A 15,334-nucleotide genomic window follows, 5' to 3' on the forward strand; every position below is an offset into this window, starting at 1 on the left:
GCAGGGCGGGGCGGGGCCTCTTCATTGGGAACCGCCCGCCGCTCCGTGGGCGGCCCGAGCGCTGCGGGAGGGGGTCGGGTCTGAGGCTTCCCAGGGGTTTCTCAGCAGGTGCTTGGAGGCGGGGCGGAGATGATCCCGCTATTTGCTGTCCGCCCCCTCTGGAACACAACCGGGGTGCTGGTGTCCCACTGTGGGGAAGGGCAGGGAAGTGCTGGACAGAGTCCAGCGCAGGGCAACAAAGATGAGTAAGGGAGTGGAGCATCTCCCTTACGAGGAAAGGCTGAGGGAGCTGGGTCTCTTTAGTTTGGAGGAGGCTGAGGGGTGACCTCATTAATGTTTACAAATATGTAAAGGGTGAGAGTCACGAGGATGGAGCCAGGCTCTTCTCGGTGACAACCAACAGTAGGACAAGCGGTAATGAGTTCAAACTGGAATACGATACTTAAATATGTGAAGAAACTTCACAGTGAGGTGACAAAACACTGGAACAGGTTGCCCAGGGAGGTTGTGGAGTCTTCTTCTCTGGAGACATTGAAAACCCGCCTGGACACCTTCCTGTGTAGCCTCATCTGGGTGTTCCTGCTCCGGCAGGGGGATTGGACTTGATGATCTTTTGAGGTCCCTTCCAATCCCTAACGTTCTGCGATTCTGTATGGCCCGGGCGGCAGGAGCCACAGTCCCTCCGCTCGGGGTGCGCTGCTGAGGGAGCAGCGGGACAGGGGCGGGGCTAACGGCCGCCCGCTAACGGCCGCCCCGCGAGCAGGTGTGAGGGCGTGTCCGCCCCCGGCACGTGTCGGCAGCTGTGGGTCGGTCAGGCGGTGGGTACCCTCATGCTCTGGGAAAAGCCCCAGGGGTGCACAGTTATTTTTTCACCTCGAGGTGAAACCGAAATAGTTGCGAGTCCCTGAGAAGAGGTTTTGTTCCCAGGTTTGGCTAATGCTCTGCTAGTCTAATGTGAGTAGTAAATCACCCACGTGAAACTGCTGCTGTCATGAAGATCACAAAAATGCGTTTTACTCTACAGGGAGGCTTTTTTTTTTTTTTTTTTTTTGATGGTCTATGTGAGGCTGCAGGAAGAAAATAATAAAAATATTTAATAATGACATGAGAAAAGGTAAATGAGAGCAATAATGCCAAAATACATAGAGAGCATAATGGCCAAAAGAATCAGGTAAAATGCTTAGAAGTAGCTAAAGGCATTTTTGGGAAAATGTATGAATTAAACGTAACTTGAAAATACATAAAATCTAGTTATTAATCCTATTAGGCTATAAAATGGAAGTGCTGTGTTTCTGATAACAATGTGCAGAAGTTTTTAACATTATACATAAATATATATTGTCCTGTAGCATTTGGAAAATTTGAGCTTTTATGTTTGCAGTGTTTTAAAAGTTTTCCTTTACCTTTTCAAATGCTAGTGTAGTAAATCAGTATGTATTCTGGACAGTAGCAATGAGTGCACCAGCATTTAAAATAATATTTTTAAAGCATATTTGTTAAGTGACAAATGCCAAAAAGAAAGTGTGTGCTTGTAAAAAACTTGAATCCCCCCAAAAACCTTTTAGCGAAATAGCTGTTTCTGAAAAGGAGGCTCAGTGAGTGCTGAGGAGGAACACACTGGCAAATGTGATTCTGACATTCCCTAATATTTGAGACTTTGCTATTGTATTGCTGTCTTATTATAACAAACTATTACTGTTATTAAGAAATGTAGAAATTAAACTGCTTGTTTTCATCTCAGAGGCTCTCCTACCTATTCGTAAAGAACATGCGTTTTGCCATTTGTAATGTGTTTTCCTGTTACCAAATTCCATCATTCAGACTGGAGAAAGTTTAGAGCAGGGTGTATGCTGGAGAATGTTCTCTTTCAATAAAGCAGAAGAATGAACGACGAGTAGCATGTTTATTATTGATCTCACAGATGTTTTTGTAGTCTGCAATATGAACGCGTATGGATTACTGGTAAAGCTGGAAAGCAAATCACATTTTCTTTTATCGTTTTTAAAAATGAAGTTAGGGCTTATGAAAGGTACTGGATCCAGGCTCTGGGGACTTGACTTCTCTTTTTATCCAGGAAACAGATATTGTACATCACAAGCAGGGGCAGTGGAAGTATTAAGGATGTCAAAGCTTTCTCATGCTGCCTGTCTCTACTTCTTCTTGACCAACTCAGGCTACCAATAGGGAAGCTTACTCTGTGTGTGAATTTAATCCTATGTCTTTCTTCTGGAATACATATGTGAAGATACACAATAATGCTGTTGGCTGTAGTTTTATTGACAAGAACTTTTGTTCACTACAATCTAATGCAGAGGTTCCATCTTCATATTAGGTTTTCTCAGCTTTGTTGTCTAGCCTAGGTTGTTTTCCAGCTTTTTGAATATGAGGATTTCTAATTTTTCAACTGTAAAATGATATGCCTGTGTCCATGGCCTACGTAGTGTGTTGGGAATTAACCAGAACAAAGGTGTTATGCATTTCTTGTTTGTGGAACGGAATACAAATATTGAATATTTTTAAGAGGTACACATCTTTTTGCTAGTGGATTGTGGACAGTAATATCTTTGTGGCATAGTGTGTGTTCCTGTGAAGAATTTAAAAGTGGTAAAAATGTATGCAAAAACTAAATAATACTGGTATGTTACCCTATGAAACACATAAATAGATACACCATTAGTGACACAAGTATCTACAAACATTTTTGCTTGGCTGATAAATAAAAAGAAGTTAACAAAACAATTAGAGTTTTTTGTTATATTTCAGCATGAAAGGCAAATTAATACGACTTTCAAAAGCTTGAACCCACCGCAGAGCTGTGTGCTTTTTAGCTTTGTATAAATAATTTTAGAATCTCTGATGTTGACTAAACCATGATATATGCAAATTAGGAAGTTTGTGAGGCTTGACACAGCTAAAACTAATGTAATTTACTGGTTTATTGTCTTTACCAAAAATGGTGGTGAATCACAGGCAAAGTCACCTGTTTTTCTATGAACTGTGCTTTAGGGTTTGCATTCAAGACAGCTAAGTATTATGCAAAACTAAGTATTTTGTTTAGATGAAATTGCATTTTGGCTGTCATAGCTTTTCATCCACTGAGTTTGTGGGAGTTAGGTGAACCTAGAAACTTGGCTGAAGAAAAGGAAGAGAAGCTGTTTATCTCTGAAGCATGGAGAAAAGGAATAAATAGATTTCTTCTCTTGTCGACAAATACAATGGTGTTACTGATAATTTAATACCGTATGTTTCACAGCAAGATTTTCCTGCCAGCTTTGTAATTTTTATTGCTGTTACTCTGAAATGCTGTGGAATGAGAACAAAGTAAATAAGGCTCATGTAAAAGACAAACTTGATGGGCTTTTTGCTGGGAGTATTTTTAAAATTAGGAATAAGTGCCCATCCAAACTGGGGATAGATAGCTAAGTATCACAATATTAGTGCAATTTTAGAAAGCATGTATTTGTCCTTAAAACATATATGTTATTTAGGCTTTTCTAATAAATGTTTTCTGAATCCTTTCCCATAATTTTCTGTGGTAAATTCCAGCTGCAATGATTTTTCTTAGCCAATTTTTAAAAATGTTTTCTAATGTATTCCTTGTACTTTCTGTACCTTACTGGCTCAGAAACTAAATTGCAGTTTTAACAGTAACAAAAAAGCCTCAATGATTATAGAATACCCAGTTTGAAATGCGTGATGCATCACTTCATAGTCAAGGGTTGTATCTGGAACTATAAAGCTAAATTAAGGTTCTGTCTCTGACATTACAAAGTGCTGTAATACTGATTTTTAAATTTTTAAATTGCACTTAAAACACGGAACATATGACCAGACAGATAATCTATCAAGTATTGATAACTGTCTAGGTACAACTTCATTATTTCTGTCTTGTCACTGGTGCATATGCATGCTAGTACTCGGAAATGCAAACAGTAAGTACTTTTTTCAGAGAGGGTGGGTGTATATTCTACAACTTATTTGGAATAAAATTGTAGGGAATTTTAGAATCGTAACTGGTTGATACAAGAAATATTGTGTATGAGCCAGAATGTATTAAATTATTTTGTACTTTTTGATCTGAGGGAGTTGAAGTAACTTTGCCTGTCAGTTTAGGTCACAAGCAGCTGTCTTTAGAATAACTTATTTTGATTCACAAGCAGTTCTGAACAGCCATATGACTCAAAATTGGGAGCATTACACTGATGACACTCCAGAGCATGCAAGTAAAAGGTGTCTCACTTGTGCCTGCAGGTCTTTTGTTACACTGGAGACAATGGCAGAATAAGTGCTAGTGAGGCAGTTTGATTGATAGAATGTTTTCCGTTAAAAAAATTCTCACTGTCCTATTGCATGATTGTTATAATAGTTTAGAACCTTCCAGACTGTAAATAATAGGGTGTGTCATGGCTGTGCAAAGATTGAATTCAGGGCCTGCTTCTGACAATTTAAGATGTGATGGATACCCTTTCTTCAAGTGTAAGATTTGGTAAGTTTGCTGAGTAAGGATGTGGCTCTTTATTCATCCTGAAGCTATGTGATGTGTGCTTTCATGAAATGTTGAAGGATATATGGACTTGAGACCTAACTTAAAAAATACTGGGTCAGATCAAAGGTCTGTTTATTCACTTGCTGCTGGAGTCTAGAGAGGAGCATAGAAGCTGGGAATACATTAAGCAGTCCTCCTGATAGCATAGCCCTCTGGCTTGTGCCAGTGACTTGTGTGAAGATTGTGTCTAGAGTGTTTAATGGCCACTAGTAAACATCCCATTCACCTTCTGTCTTGCTTTGGAGCCATTTAAGTTGTTGGCCTCTAAAGTTCAGCTAAGGAGCTAGCTGTAGGGAGCTTTTGAGGTTTCTCAACTTGGATATGTCTGGGACTGAAGAGCACTGTGAAGATCGTGGAACACATAAGTGGAGACATTATACAGTACTTTGAGATACATGAACTTGGAAAGTAGGTTTTTGACAAGCAAGGCATGTTCCTGGAAGACAAACCAAACTGTTTTGTTGGTGTCCAGTGGGTACTGGAAAGAAAGGACTGATATCTCTCAGAAGAAGGAAAGGAGAATACAAGGTCTGTTTTATGCTTCTGATTGGTGGCTTTAGGGAGAGAATAGGTTTGGACAAACTGGACTGGAGGATGATAGTTTTAGATAAGCATCAAAATATTTTATATTGTGTTGAGATAAATTTGAATAAAAAGTCCTGAGTTTCCTAAGTTCATTCATCATTACATCTTAATTTCTCTTAAAACAGGGTTGAAGTATTATTTACATTTCAGTGATTTCTTCTGCTGAATTATTTAATAATATTAGTTAACAGCTTGAGTCAAAGAACTCTATATGGTTTGCTGATGTGCTAGAAAAATAGTGTCAGCTGGAAATTAGCTACTATTACAGTTAAAAGCAAAACACTGTATTACTAAAAACTTGCTATGATACATAATGGATTTTATATGTATTCTCAAATTTTCTGAAGACAAGAAAGATTGTGAAAATCTCCATAACATAATTTATTCTGAGGAAACTAACATGGTATGCATGGGAAGGTTTTGAAATTAATTTTCACATCGCTTCTTTTGTACTCATGGGTGTTTTTATGATATCTTATAGTGTCTTATGAGTATCTTGCAAATATGATAAAACAGCACTCCTGTAAAGTAATTTTGTCACTGTTCTATGGGCATCAAAACTAGTATGCTACTTCTGACTAGGGGAGTTTATGATTTAGAATAACCTGGTGAAAATAGAAAATACTAATTCATATAGTCTACAGCCCATTTGGTATAATACGCATTCTGTTGTGTCACTTTTTATTTGGGTGTCTTGTACTGTGCATGGAGAGAGTGCGAGCATATCATATGTAACTTTCCAGTATACACCAATTATCAATTACTAACATGCTAGGTGGATAGCTGGAGCTAACAGGCCATGAGGTGAAGCATAAATATCTCATCATTTTCAATGAGGACATCTGATGAGCTTTCTGAAAGGTATGGAAGTGTTGATCTCCATTGTTCCTCAGAACAGCATGATTCTTAGTCAAGTGTCTCTTCTGACTCTTCAAGTTTCTGGTTAGACTTTTGTACTGTGTCTTATTGAGCTCTTGAGTTATTATTATTACTATTTCAGCAGTTTCACTTTAGTTTGTGTTTTTCCTTTCCTGTGTGGCTATAGTTTACATGGTCTTTCACAACTGAAGTAAACTTGAATAAACATTACACGATGTGCTGCTTAAAACCTCATATTGACTCACAGATACCTGAGCCCATGGGCTGTGGATTACACTGGGAATTTTATTGCTTCAAGAAATATCCAGTTAAGAAGTATGGTTAGATCTAAAGCATTGCATATTGGCTTTTTGAAAAAGGGTAAGATACAGTGTATCCAGAGTCTGTCTGAAATGCTTGAATAGAAAAATATTTTGTGGCATAATGCAGCTGACAAAGATAAATTGATATCTAGAAAGTTATCTTCAATGTCCTAAAAATTCTCATGTCATATGTGACTTTATTGGCCTCTGGAAATCCCTGTGAATGTGACCAACACCAAACTACACAGGGATGATGCCCAACTTTGGGCTTAATTTACTACGTAAACATTCAGGAGAGGACAGTATAAAAACTGTTTTAAGTTCCAGAATATAGCAAGACATTGGAAAAACCACAGTAGAGTCATAAAAATACTTGGACATTATTTACATTAATTTCTGAATGCTATATTTTATAATTTAATTTGGATCATTTTTATAGCAGCTGAGTTACTCCTGTAGGCATTACGTAATTAAAAAAGCATTACATTGCTTATTGAGTAATCATAGGTACTTGATTTTTTTTTTCATTTTTATTAACAACTCATGCACTAAATAGAAGGGAAAAGTTTACTAATTTTGTAGGAAATTGCTAATTCCACAGTCTGTGAGTACCCATTGCACCATGAAGCAAAGAAACCAATTCTTTTCAGTCTTTTACAAAAATTAGTATCTTACTTTTTTGAAAAATCACCACAACTTTTGCCCCTTATTTTTTAACTGGAAATAGTAATTGCAATAAAATAGCATACTGTCTCCAAATATGCTGAAATGTCAGACTCTTTACTGCCATAGTAGAGGTGTATGAAGAAACTAGTTTTGCTTTACTGAGTAAACAACCAAGAACATTTTGATTATGAATATGTAAGCATCATTTATATGTGGGGTGACTGACTTTTTACTATATGTCAAATCTATACAGATTAAGAGTCTGACGTAAATGTCAATATGAATCCAGGTATGACAGCTCTATTTATTTCTAAACATGATATACAGTGCAGTGCCTGTTTCTGTAACCAAGTGTGCCTGAAAATTAAGTGTCATATGCATTCATTTAAAGAAACAGCCTACAGTCTGCTAAAGACATCATGTGAAGAAAAATATCCTTTTCAAAAAAGGAATTTGTTACTCGGCTATTTTAATGTGAATTGTTTCTTCTTTGCAGCATGTCTACTATGTCTTTAGTAGCCAACCTGATTACCCCATATCATAAAAATTTAGTACCTTTCTACTGCAGTAGTTACTGGGTTATTGTTCATTTTGAAGGTATAATCAAGTCCATAAATTGCTAACTCTGCTGCTGAACTTAGGCCAATAATCTAAAGGCTCTTTTTTTTTTTTTTCTCCCCCATGGTCCAAGATTTTTTCCTTGGCTAAGCAGTTTAAACTGATATTTACAAATAAGTAGCATTATATCATGCTCATTATTCTCAGTTTATTACAGTTGTATTCCAATTGCTTGGTTATGTTTGAAGGTGATGGGTTTTGGTTTTTGTGTGGTGTGTCGTTGTTGGGGTGGGTTTGTTTCTTTGTTTTTCTCCCCCCGTGAATCTACACAATATTATTATTTGTGGTAATTCAGCCAGTTTTTCCAAGGCCTTCAGTATGTTCTTTATAGACCCAAATCTCTTTGCAACATGGCTAGGTTGCAGTGTAGTTTGGCTCCATTAATTATATTGTTTAGTGATACCTGGAGCAGTAGCATTATTAATGGTACATGAGGAAGATGAAAATTACTTGGAGCACAAAAGCTCATGGCAGAAAATCCTTCTGTGAGCAAGAACCAGCAGGGTTCACTGTAAAGGATTAAAGGTAGTGTTGAACAATTTTTGTTTAGATAGAAACTAGTGGCCTTTATTTCGAATGTACACAATGCATTTAATCTTGAAGATTAATCTTTTGGGGTTTTTTTCGTATTTACTGCAGGAGAGAAAAAAAAGTTCAAGGGAAAAATAAATTTTGTCGATTTACTAAAATGAATAACTGTACTTCTATGGTATTGGCTGTGGCAAACGCTTTGACTGGTAAGCATAGTTAGCATTATTCTATGTGTTTGTGTGAGCATTAACCCTGATTAGGCATTCTGAAAACGTGCTATACTACAGTTGTATTAGAAGAGTACCTGGTTGTATGAAAATATTAATTTCATGGTCCTTTGCTTGTAAGATATTATGCTTCAGCCATCTTAAAGGCCATTCCTTATGGGAAGTAGCTAGAACTCTGCTAGTTTTGAGCCTCCCTATTAGGAGCTATTTGATAGTTCACTCACCAGCACAATTTCTCCTGGGCTCACTAACCAGAATCATTGCTTTTGGCTGAGGTATCTGGACATATTTCAGTGACTCTTCCAAAACCCACAGACATCTTCTTCTTTTTTTTTTTTTTTTTTTTTCCCCCTCAGGTTGAAACGATGTTCCTTTGTGTCATTTTCTCTGGGATTGTTCAGTCTCAATTTTCAGTGTTTCACATGCTGCTGTCCCCATGTAGATGTTAAAGTTCTGTGACTACAAAACTGAACTGAGTAGGAGTTTAATTTAAAGTGATTGCTTCTGATGGTAGACATAACTTTAAGCAATGAACAGTGATGTTTCATGACTTAGACCATCTATTTATAACATTTTCCACTACGAAAGAATGAAAACCATTGTTTGCTTGTTTCCTGAAGTGAAAAGTCATCTGCATAGAAATGTGGTCTTCTAGTCCAGCCATTTATCTATAATACTTTGAACTAGTGCAGTGTCTGAATGTGACATAAGCTCTCACAAATAGCCTTTCAACACCATGCTGTTTTTATTCTAACTTCTGTTTATAGGTGAGAAAACTGAAGTAGTGAGTGAAGCATTCATAACACAGTGGGCAGTACTTCTTGTAGTCTTAGAGCTTGTTAATTCCTTCCACAGCCCAGTGGTCATTGTCCCAGAATGCTTCAGCTTAGAGGAGAGTTTCACTTCATTTTGGAGACAGGGAGATTTGTCTTTGTTCTCGAAATTTTGCTGTCTCACTGCATTTGTCACTTTTTAATTTACTCATATATGTACGTTTTTGTTCTGTGAACTTTTTTTTTTTAAATCTTTAGGCATGTAGTGTAGTCACGGAAAAAGTTTAATCCAACCTGGTTTTAGTTCATTGAAAATCAAGAATTAATCAGGGTTAGGAAGGCTTCTTTGATCACGAAAATGAACATGAACAGTACTTTGGGTTAAGTAGTTTTTCCTCCTAGTAGTTTGTGGACTGAAGTACCTGTTTCACAAATGGAAGGTGAAGCTTGTGGATTAAGTAATAAGTTTTGAGGAACAAAAATGCAACTGAACTACTAAACAAGCTTTTAATATAGGTGTCAATTTTTGTAATGTTTGCTGAGGAACAAAGTGTCTATTTCTCACCAAACTGAGAGTCTGAAAAATTGATCTTTGGTCACACACTTTTTGTGGCCATGTGCTCAAATGCCATTAGGTTCAGCAAATATTGCCTCAATGTAATATTCTTTGGCAAAACTATTTTTCATTTCAAGCAATTGGATTAGCAGTGTGAGTTTACTAAAAATGATGAGGTGTTTTCACCTGATACTGAACTGGAAGTCTAGGAATAGGACGAATGGTTTCTGTATCCCTGCTGCACACAATGCTTCGCAGCCTGTGCCTGGACTTCTGCTAGATTTAATTTTGCTGTATTTGGGCCTTGCTTGGCACTCACTGCTGCTCTGCAGACCTGGAGAAAGACTTTTTTTGTGTGTGTGTGTGTGTGTGAAAGTGATTTTTAAATCTGCTCAGTGCTAAACAGTTTGATTCCATATTTTCATGCGTAATAGATTTGTATACATTATGTGTTGTCCTTCTGAGTTGAGAAGCAACTAACCTAATTTCAGCTTTGAATGCATTCTCCAGTATTCCTTGTTCACTTTCATGCTTTGGATATTTGGCTGGTTGAACAAAAGAGACAGATAAATTAGGGATGCATTTTTACATGCCCTGGAGAGATGCTCCTAGAAGAAGCTTTTGTATATTTTCTGGTGGTAACTAAAAGTGGATATAATACTGACAGACATTAGGTATTTTGCATGTTTGTCATGAACACCTACGAGAGTGTGGACAATCTTGAAGGAGCAGAGAAGGGTAACTCAAGGGTTATATTTACAATGTAATCTCTTTGTTATAAGCACATCCAAAGCTTTACAAACTCATTGAACTCCTGCTATTGTTGACCTGCTGAATGGAATCTGAGGAAGATAATATGTTCACCATAAGTAGTAAATATTTTCTGTTTATAAAATTGATTGTTTAATTTTATATCCCTTCCTACTGTTAGCAAATCATCTGCATAAATATAAACACACTGTTTCACAAAAGCTTGTCTAAGAAGTGGTATTTACAAAAATGTCAGTTGCATTTTTTTTTCCTTAGTTAGAGGAAAGGGCGGACTGCAAGAGCTACAATAGTACTTATTCTAGGCCCTCTGAAAATTAGGTACGACAGTAGATCTTAATAAACCTTCTTAGTAAAACTAAAACTGTGCTCACATTCTGAGAGTCAGAAGTGCAAGGGGCTGGACTGGGGAGATTTGTAAGCCAAAAGCAAGTGGTATCCTCAGGATGGTGGCTGAACATGGCTATATTGAGAGATGACTTATACCAGGGGTCCTGTGCACTCCCTCTCAGGCTGGCCAGGAAAAATTCTCTTTTTGGCAAATTCTCTTGGCAGCAACAACGAGACCTTGTAGGCTTCCATTTCTTAGCCTGGTTTTGATTGCTAGATGGACTAAATTGTGCTGGAAGGGATGATAACAGAATTTTACTCACTAAAGTAAGAATACTTGGAGAGCCATAGTACATTTTAAAACCTTTGTTAAATTTGCATTTTGGTTTTGTAATTTGAGTTATTTCTAATAGGGTAAGGATTTGTTAGACCTTCTTTAAAGGATGCTTTTCTTGTACTCAGTTCATAAAGTGATGCTGCAACCAATTGCTTAGATGGCCTTTAGCACCCATTGTGCTGTTTTATGTTCTGCTTTGCAGTAATAGTGAACACATTTTTTATAAGGAAGTCAGCCTTAATTAATAACAGAAAATACTTTTAAACATACAAAACATCAAGTGTGAGCCCACTCTGTGTGTAATTTATCTGTGCGGGTCACTTAACTGTGTTTGTCCATGCATGTTTTGTTGGGTTTTTTTTATACTGGATCTCACTGATGTCACATCTGATTGTGCATGACGTATATGTAAGAGGTTTGTGCCCAGTAGACATAATGTACTCCTTGATTGTGTCCATCACTTCCATAAAGAGTGATCCAAGGAAAATCTATCTTGTGTAAGGAGGGAAAAAAAAATGCATACTCCCTGCGTGACAGAAGTATACTCTGTGACTTTCACTGCTTCTTGCTTGGCTAGCGTGCTACTAAAGACATTTAGGTCAAAACAACCTTGTCAGACCTGATATGGATTATTTCCTCCTTGGTGTAGTCCTCCCATATGGTTGTGTCAGTTCCAACAGTGCAAATTTCTGCAGCTTGTTATTTACTGGAAATGCTAGCATAGCTTCATAGGCAGTTGACACCGAGGAAACCAGATTAAACAATATGGTGTGATGTAGACATACATATGAATGTAACATGGTATGTAAGCCTTTCATCCCTTTTTTGAGTATTAATTGCCCCAGAAGACTGTCCATGTTCTATCACAAGGATGGAAACAGAGAACACTTATAGAAACTAATGCTGTGTGGTTAGCCAGCACCAGGACCCTAAGAACTTACAAAGTATGAATAAATGTATTCCAATTATAGACTAATGCAGGTAATGGGTTTATGGTACTGAGAGGGCTGGATCTGCTCCCTGACAGCCTGCAGACATTAGGGGCCCCTCATGACCAGCCTGCAATGTAGGCATTATGGAGTGATTTTTACTTTACTGCCTTTTCCATCAGATCATCCCCTTTCTTTCACACACAAGGTTAATTCACTTCTTGATCACATTATTTCCTCGCTGCTCTTTGACAATATAAAAATTCTGAGTGGACAGCTCAATCCCTCTTCCATCTCAGATTTGATTGTTATGGTATTGCCTGGCGTCCCTCAGAGGCCTCCAGCAGCCTTTGCTGCACTTTATGACACTTAAATGGCTGGGCTACAATTTCTCCATCTATTCACGAAATGCTGTTAATAACTCATTTCCAAAGAGGCCCTTCTTTATGTCTTGGCATTAAGGGATTTTTTATTAGGTGCCAGGATAGGTGACACACAGCCCCAGTAACCAAAGAGTTAATTAATCTGTTGAAATTTATTGCCTTTTATACTGCACTCAGTGTGACAGTCCCTAAGAGAAACAGATACTATATTTACAACCGAGCTGAAATATTCAGTAATATAGTCTGCATACTGACCCACTCCATCAGTGTATGCCTTTTGCTGGAGTACCCATTAATCAACTAAGATGGATTTGTGTAATCTGTCTTCTTTCTTATTCTGAGATTCCAATAAATATTGAAATAATAATTTATTGATTACTCTGCAATATAAATGTGTAGTAAAGGCACCCAAGATATTTGCATAGTAATGCATTTCAAAGCTTTTGGCATTCTGTAGGTATGAGGAAGAGAGAGATTGTAAGGGTGGTTAAGAGTGATGCAATTCCTTCAGAATGCAGAACACCAAGTTCAGTCTTAGCAGGATGTGGTGGTCCTCTAAGGTAATTTTTGAGATTGGTGAAGTATAAACTGTGTAACTGGGTTATAGCTGTTCTCTAAAATCTGTGTATTAAGGGTAAGCCTGTGTTATGTTATTGGCCTCTCATTTGGGTAACAATAAATACAAGGCGTTTGACTGTTTTATTTTGTAAACAAAAATACTTCAATTCTTTTCACGTGAGGCATTTGTCAGAAGATATCAGCTTCGTTCTTTTGGGCTGCCCACTGTATTGAAGTCCTACTGTAAAAGATGTGCAGTTCTATAATGTACATGACCGAGTGGGACAAATTATTTGATGCAGCTCTCCTGAGAGGTGAAATACTGAAGGGTCTGTCAGGAGAGGGATTACGGCAGTTTCTGGAATAAATTGGAGAATTTCAGGGAACTGCTATAATTAATAGCAGCCTTTTTTTTTTAGCCAGTGAGATGCAATATACCCTATATTTTCTATAGCACTGAAATTCCACACATCTAACCATGTTCTGTACTAGGGCATGGCATGGAATATGAGGCAGTTTTTGTTGATTCTATACTACCTCCTGTGGTAATTTCTCACCATCTCCTTGAGGTTTACTCATGTCTTTATCACTTGAGTGGTGGATAAAAGGCCATGGCAGAAACCCTAAGCAGCTCTGCATAACTATTGAAATGTCACGTACAAGTAGAACAGTTTGCATTCATTTACAGAGCAAACCTCTTTGTTTTTTATGACCTTGTACTGTACATGGAACTAAATAAGACTAAAACTGATCAGTTTGAATTCTGTTTTTAAAAACTGCTGGATCAAAAAGTTCGGGTGGACAATCTACTTGGAATATTGCTTGCTGAATATTGAAGGACCTTTGTGAGACAGTCACAATTTGCTTCTTTATGTTTTCTCATTTTCTTCATTTCTTTCTGATGATGAGAGTGGGAAGCAGTAAGACTGTGGTATTTCTGCCAGGAAAAATCAGAAAAGTCAAACAAGTTCTTGGAGAGGTGTTCTTTAATTCCATTTAGGATTTTTGTCCTTCATAAAGGCTTCTGCCTTTGCAGACAATGGAGCAATAATTAGATAAGATTTCCTGGCTGCTGTTTAGGAAAAAGAGATCATTGTCCATTCTTTGAGAAAGCCTACAAGAAAAAAAATCTGCTCTGGCAAGTCTTTTTTCTGTAAGGAATTAGAAGAACCAATCAGTATGGCTGACAGCTTGCACTTCACTTTCTGGCATGCCCTATATTTGCTTTAAAATTTCAGTAGCCCATTTATGAGACTCTAGTGTCTCAAAACCCAAGAAGGATCAATTATCATAGAATTAATAAACTAGCATTCTTATTAAGAGACTACTTATGGTTATCAGCATGACTGTGTACGGTATGAGGTATTTATTTTTGCTTATTTCTTACACTGAGGTTTTTCTAATGTATATGGATAAGTACTCTATAAGACTTCCAATTTAACTACTATTCTATAGGATAAACATGTCTATTTTGCACTGAAGATTCAAATGCAAAATGGCATTGCTGCTTATTTTGCCCAAATAAGTTACCAAGGCTGTGATATCTGAGGTCTTTTGCTTATGAAAAAACTTCAACCTGCTTCTGAGTGCTCTGAGCTCTGTTCTACCAATACCTTAGCACGGCCCAGTATTATCTATTTGTCTAGTATCTAATGTAGCATATTCTCGCTTATGAAAACCATGATCATGAGTGGAATTTTGGGGTATAATTTTTTTCCTTGAAAAGTGCAGGAGCCCTTAGTTGAATTCACTCACAAGTGGTTTATGCAGCACATTTCAAGTCTCCATAACAATTTTTCTTAGTTTTGGGTAACTGCTTGTGATCGGAATAACCAAAGTATAGATAAAATTGTACTGCACAGGATTTGTTTTCTAGTGTCTTACTGATAAGGTTAAACAGATGGTGAAGTAGAATCATTGAGGCAGTACCATAGATCATCACAAAAAAAAGACAAAAATGGAGGAGGATGATGAATTTCCTGTTAGTTCATACATAAATTGAAAAAGACTCAAAACCTACAGAAAGCCAACCTTTAAAAAGTAAACAAAACTAGTGCCTATCTTTTCTGTATTTGTGTCTATAGCACAATATCCCAAGGAATTCTAAACCTGTTGGTTGCACGTCTTTTTCTTTAGCGAAATTTCACCTATTATGAATTTGATATCAATTTTCAGGAGTGAATATTCTGTTCCATAAATCATAATGTTAAGTATCTTATAATCAAACACAGGGGTTTAAAATAAAAAAAGACTTAATATGATTTTTTTAATACCATGTTGCTTTGAGTGATCTGAGGTTAACTATTGTAGGAAGATCACAAAATTAAGCTGCTTTGCAACATGATC

The sequence above is a fragment of the Patagioenas fasciata genome, chromosome 2, assembly GCF_037038585.1.
Source record: "Patagioenas fasciata isolate bPatFas1 chromosome 2, bPatFas1.hap1, whole genome shotgun sequence".
In the NCBI taxonomy this organism is placed as follows: domain Eukaryota; kingdom Metazoa; phylum Chordata; class Aves; order Columbiformes; family Columbidae; genus Patagioenas; species Patagioenas fasciata.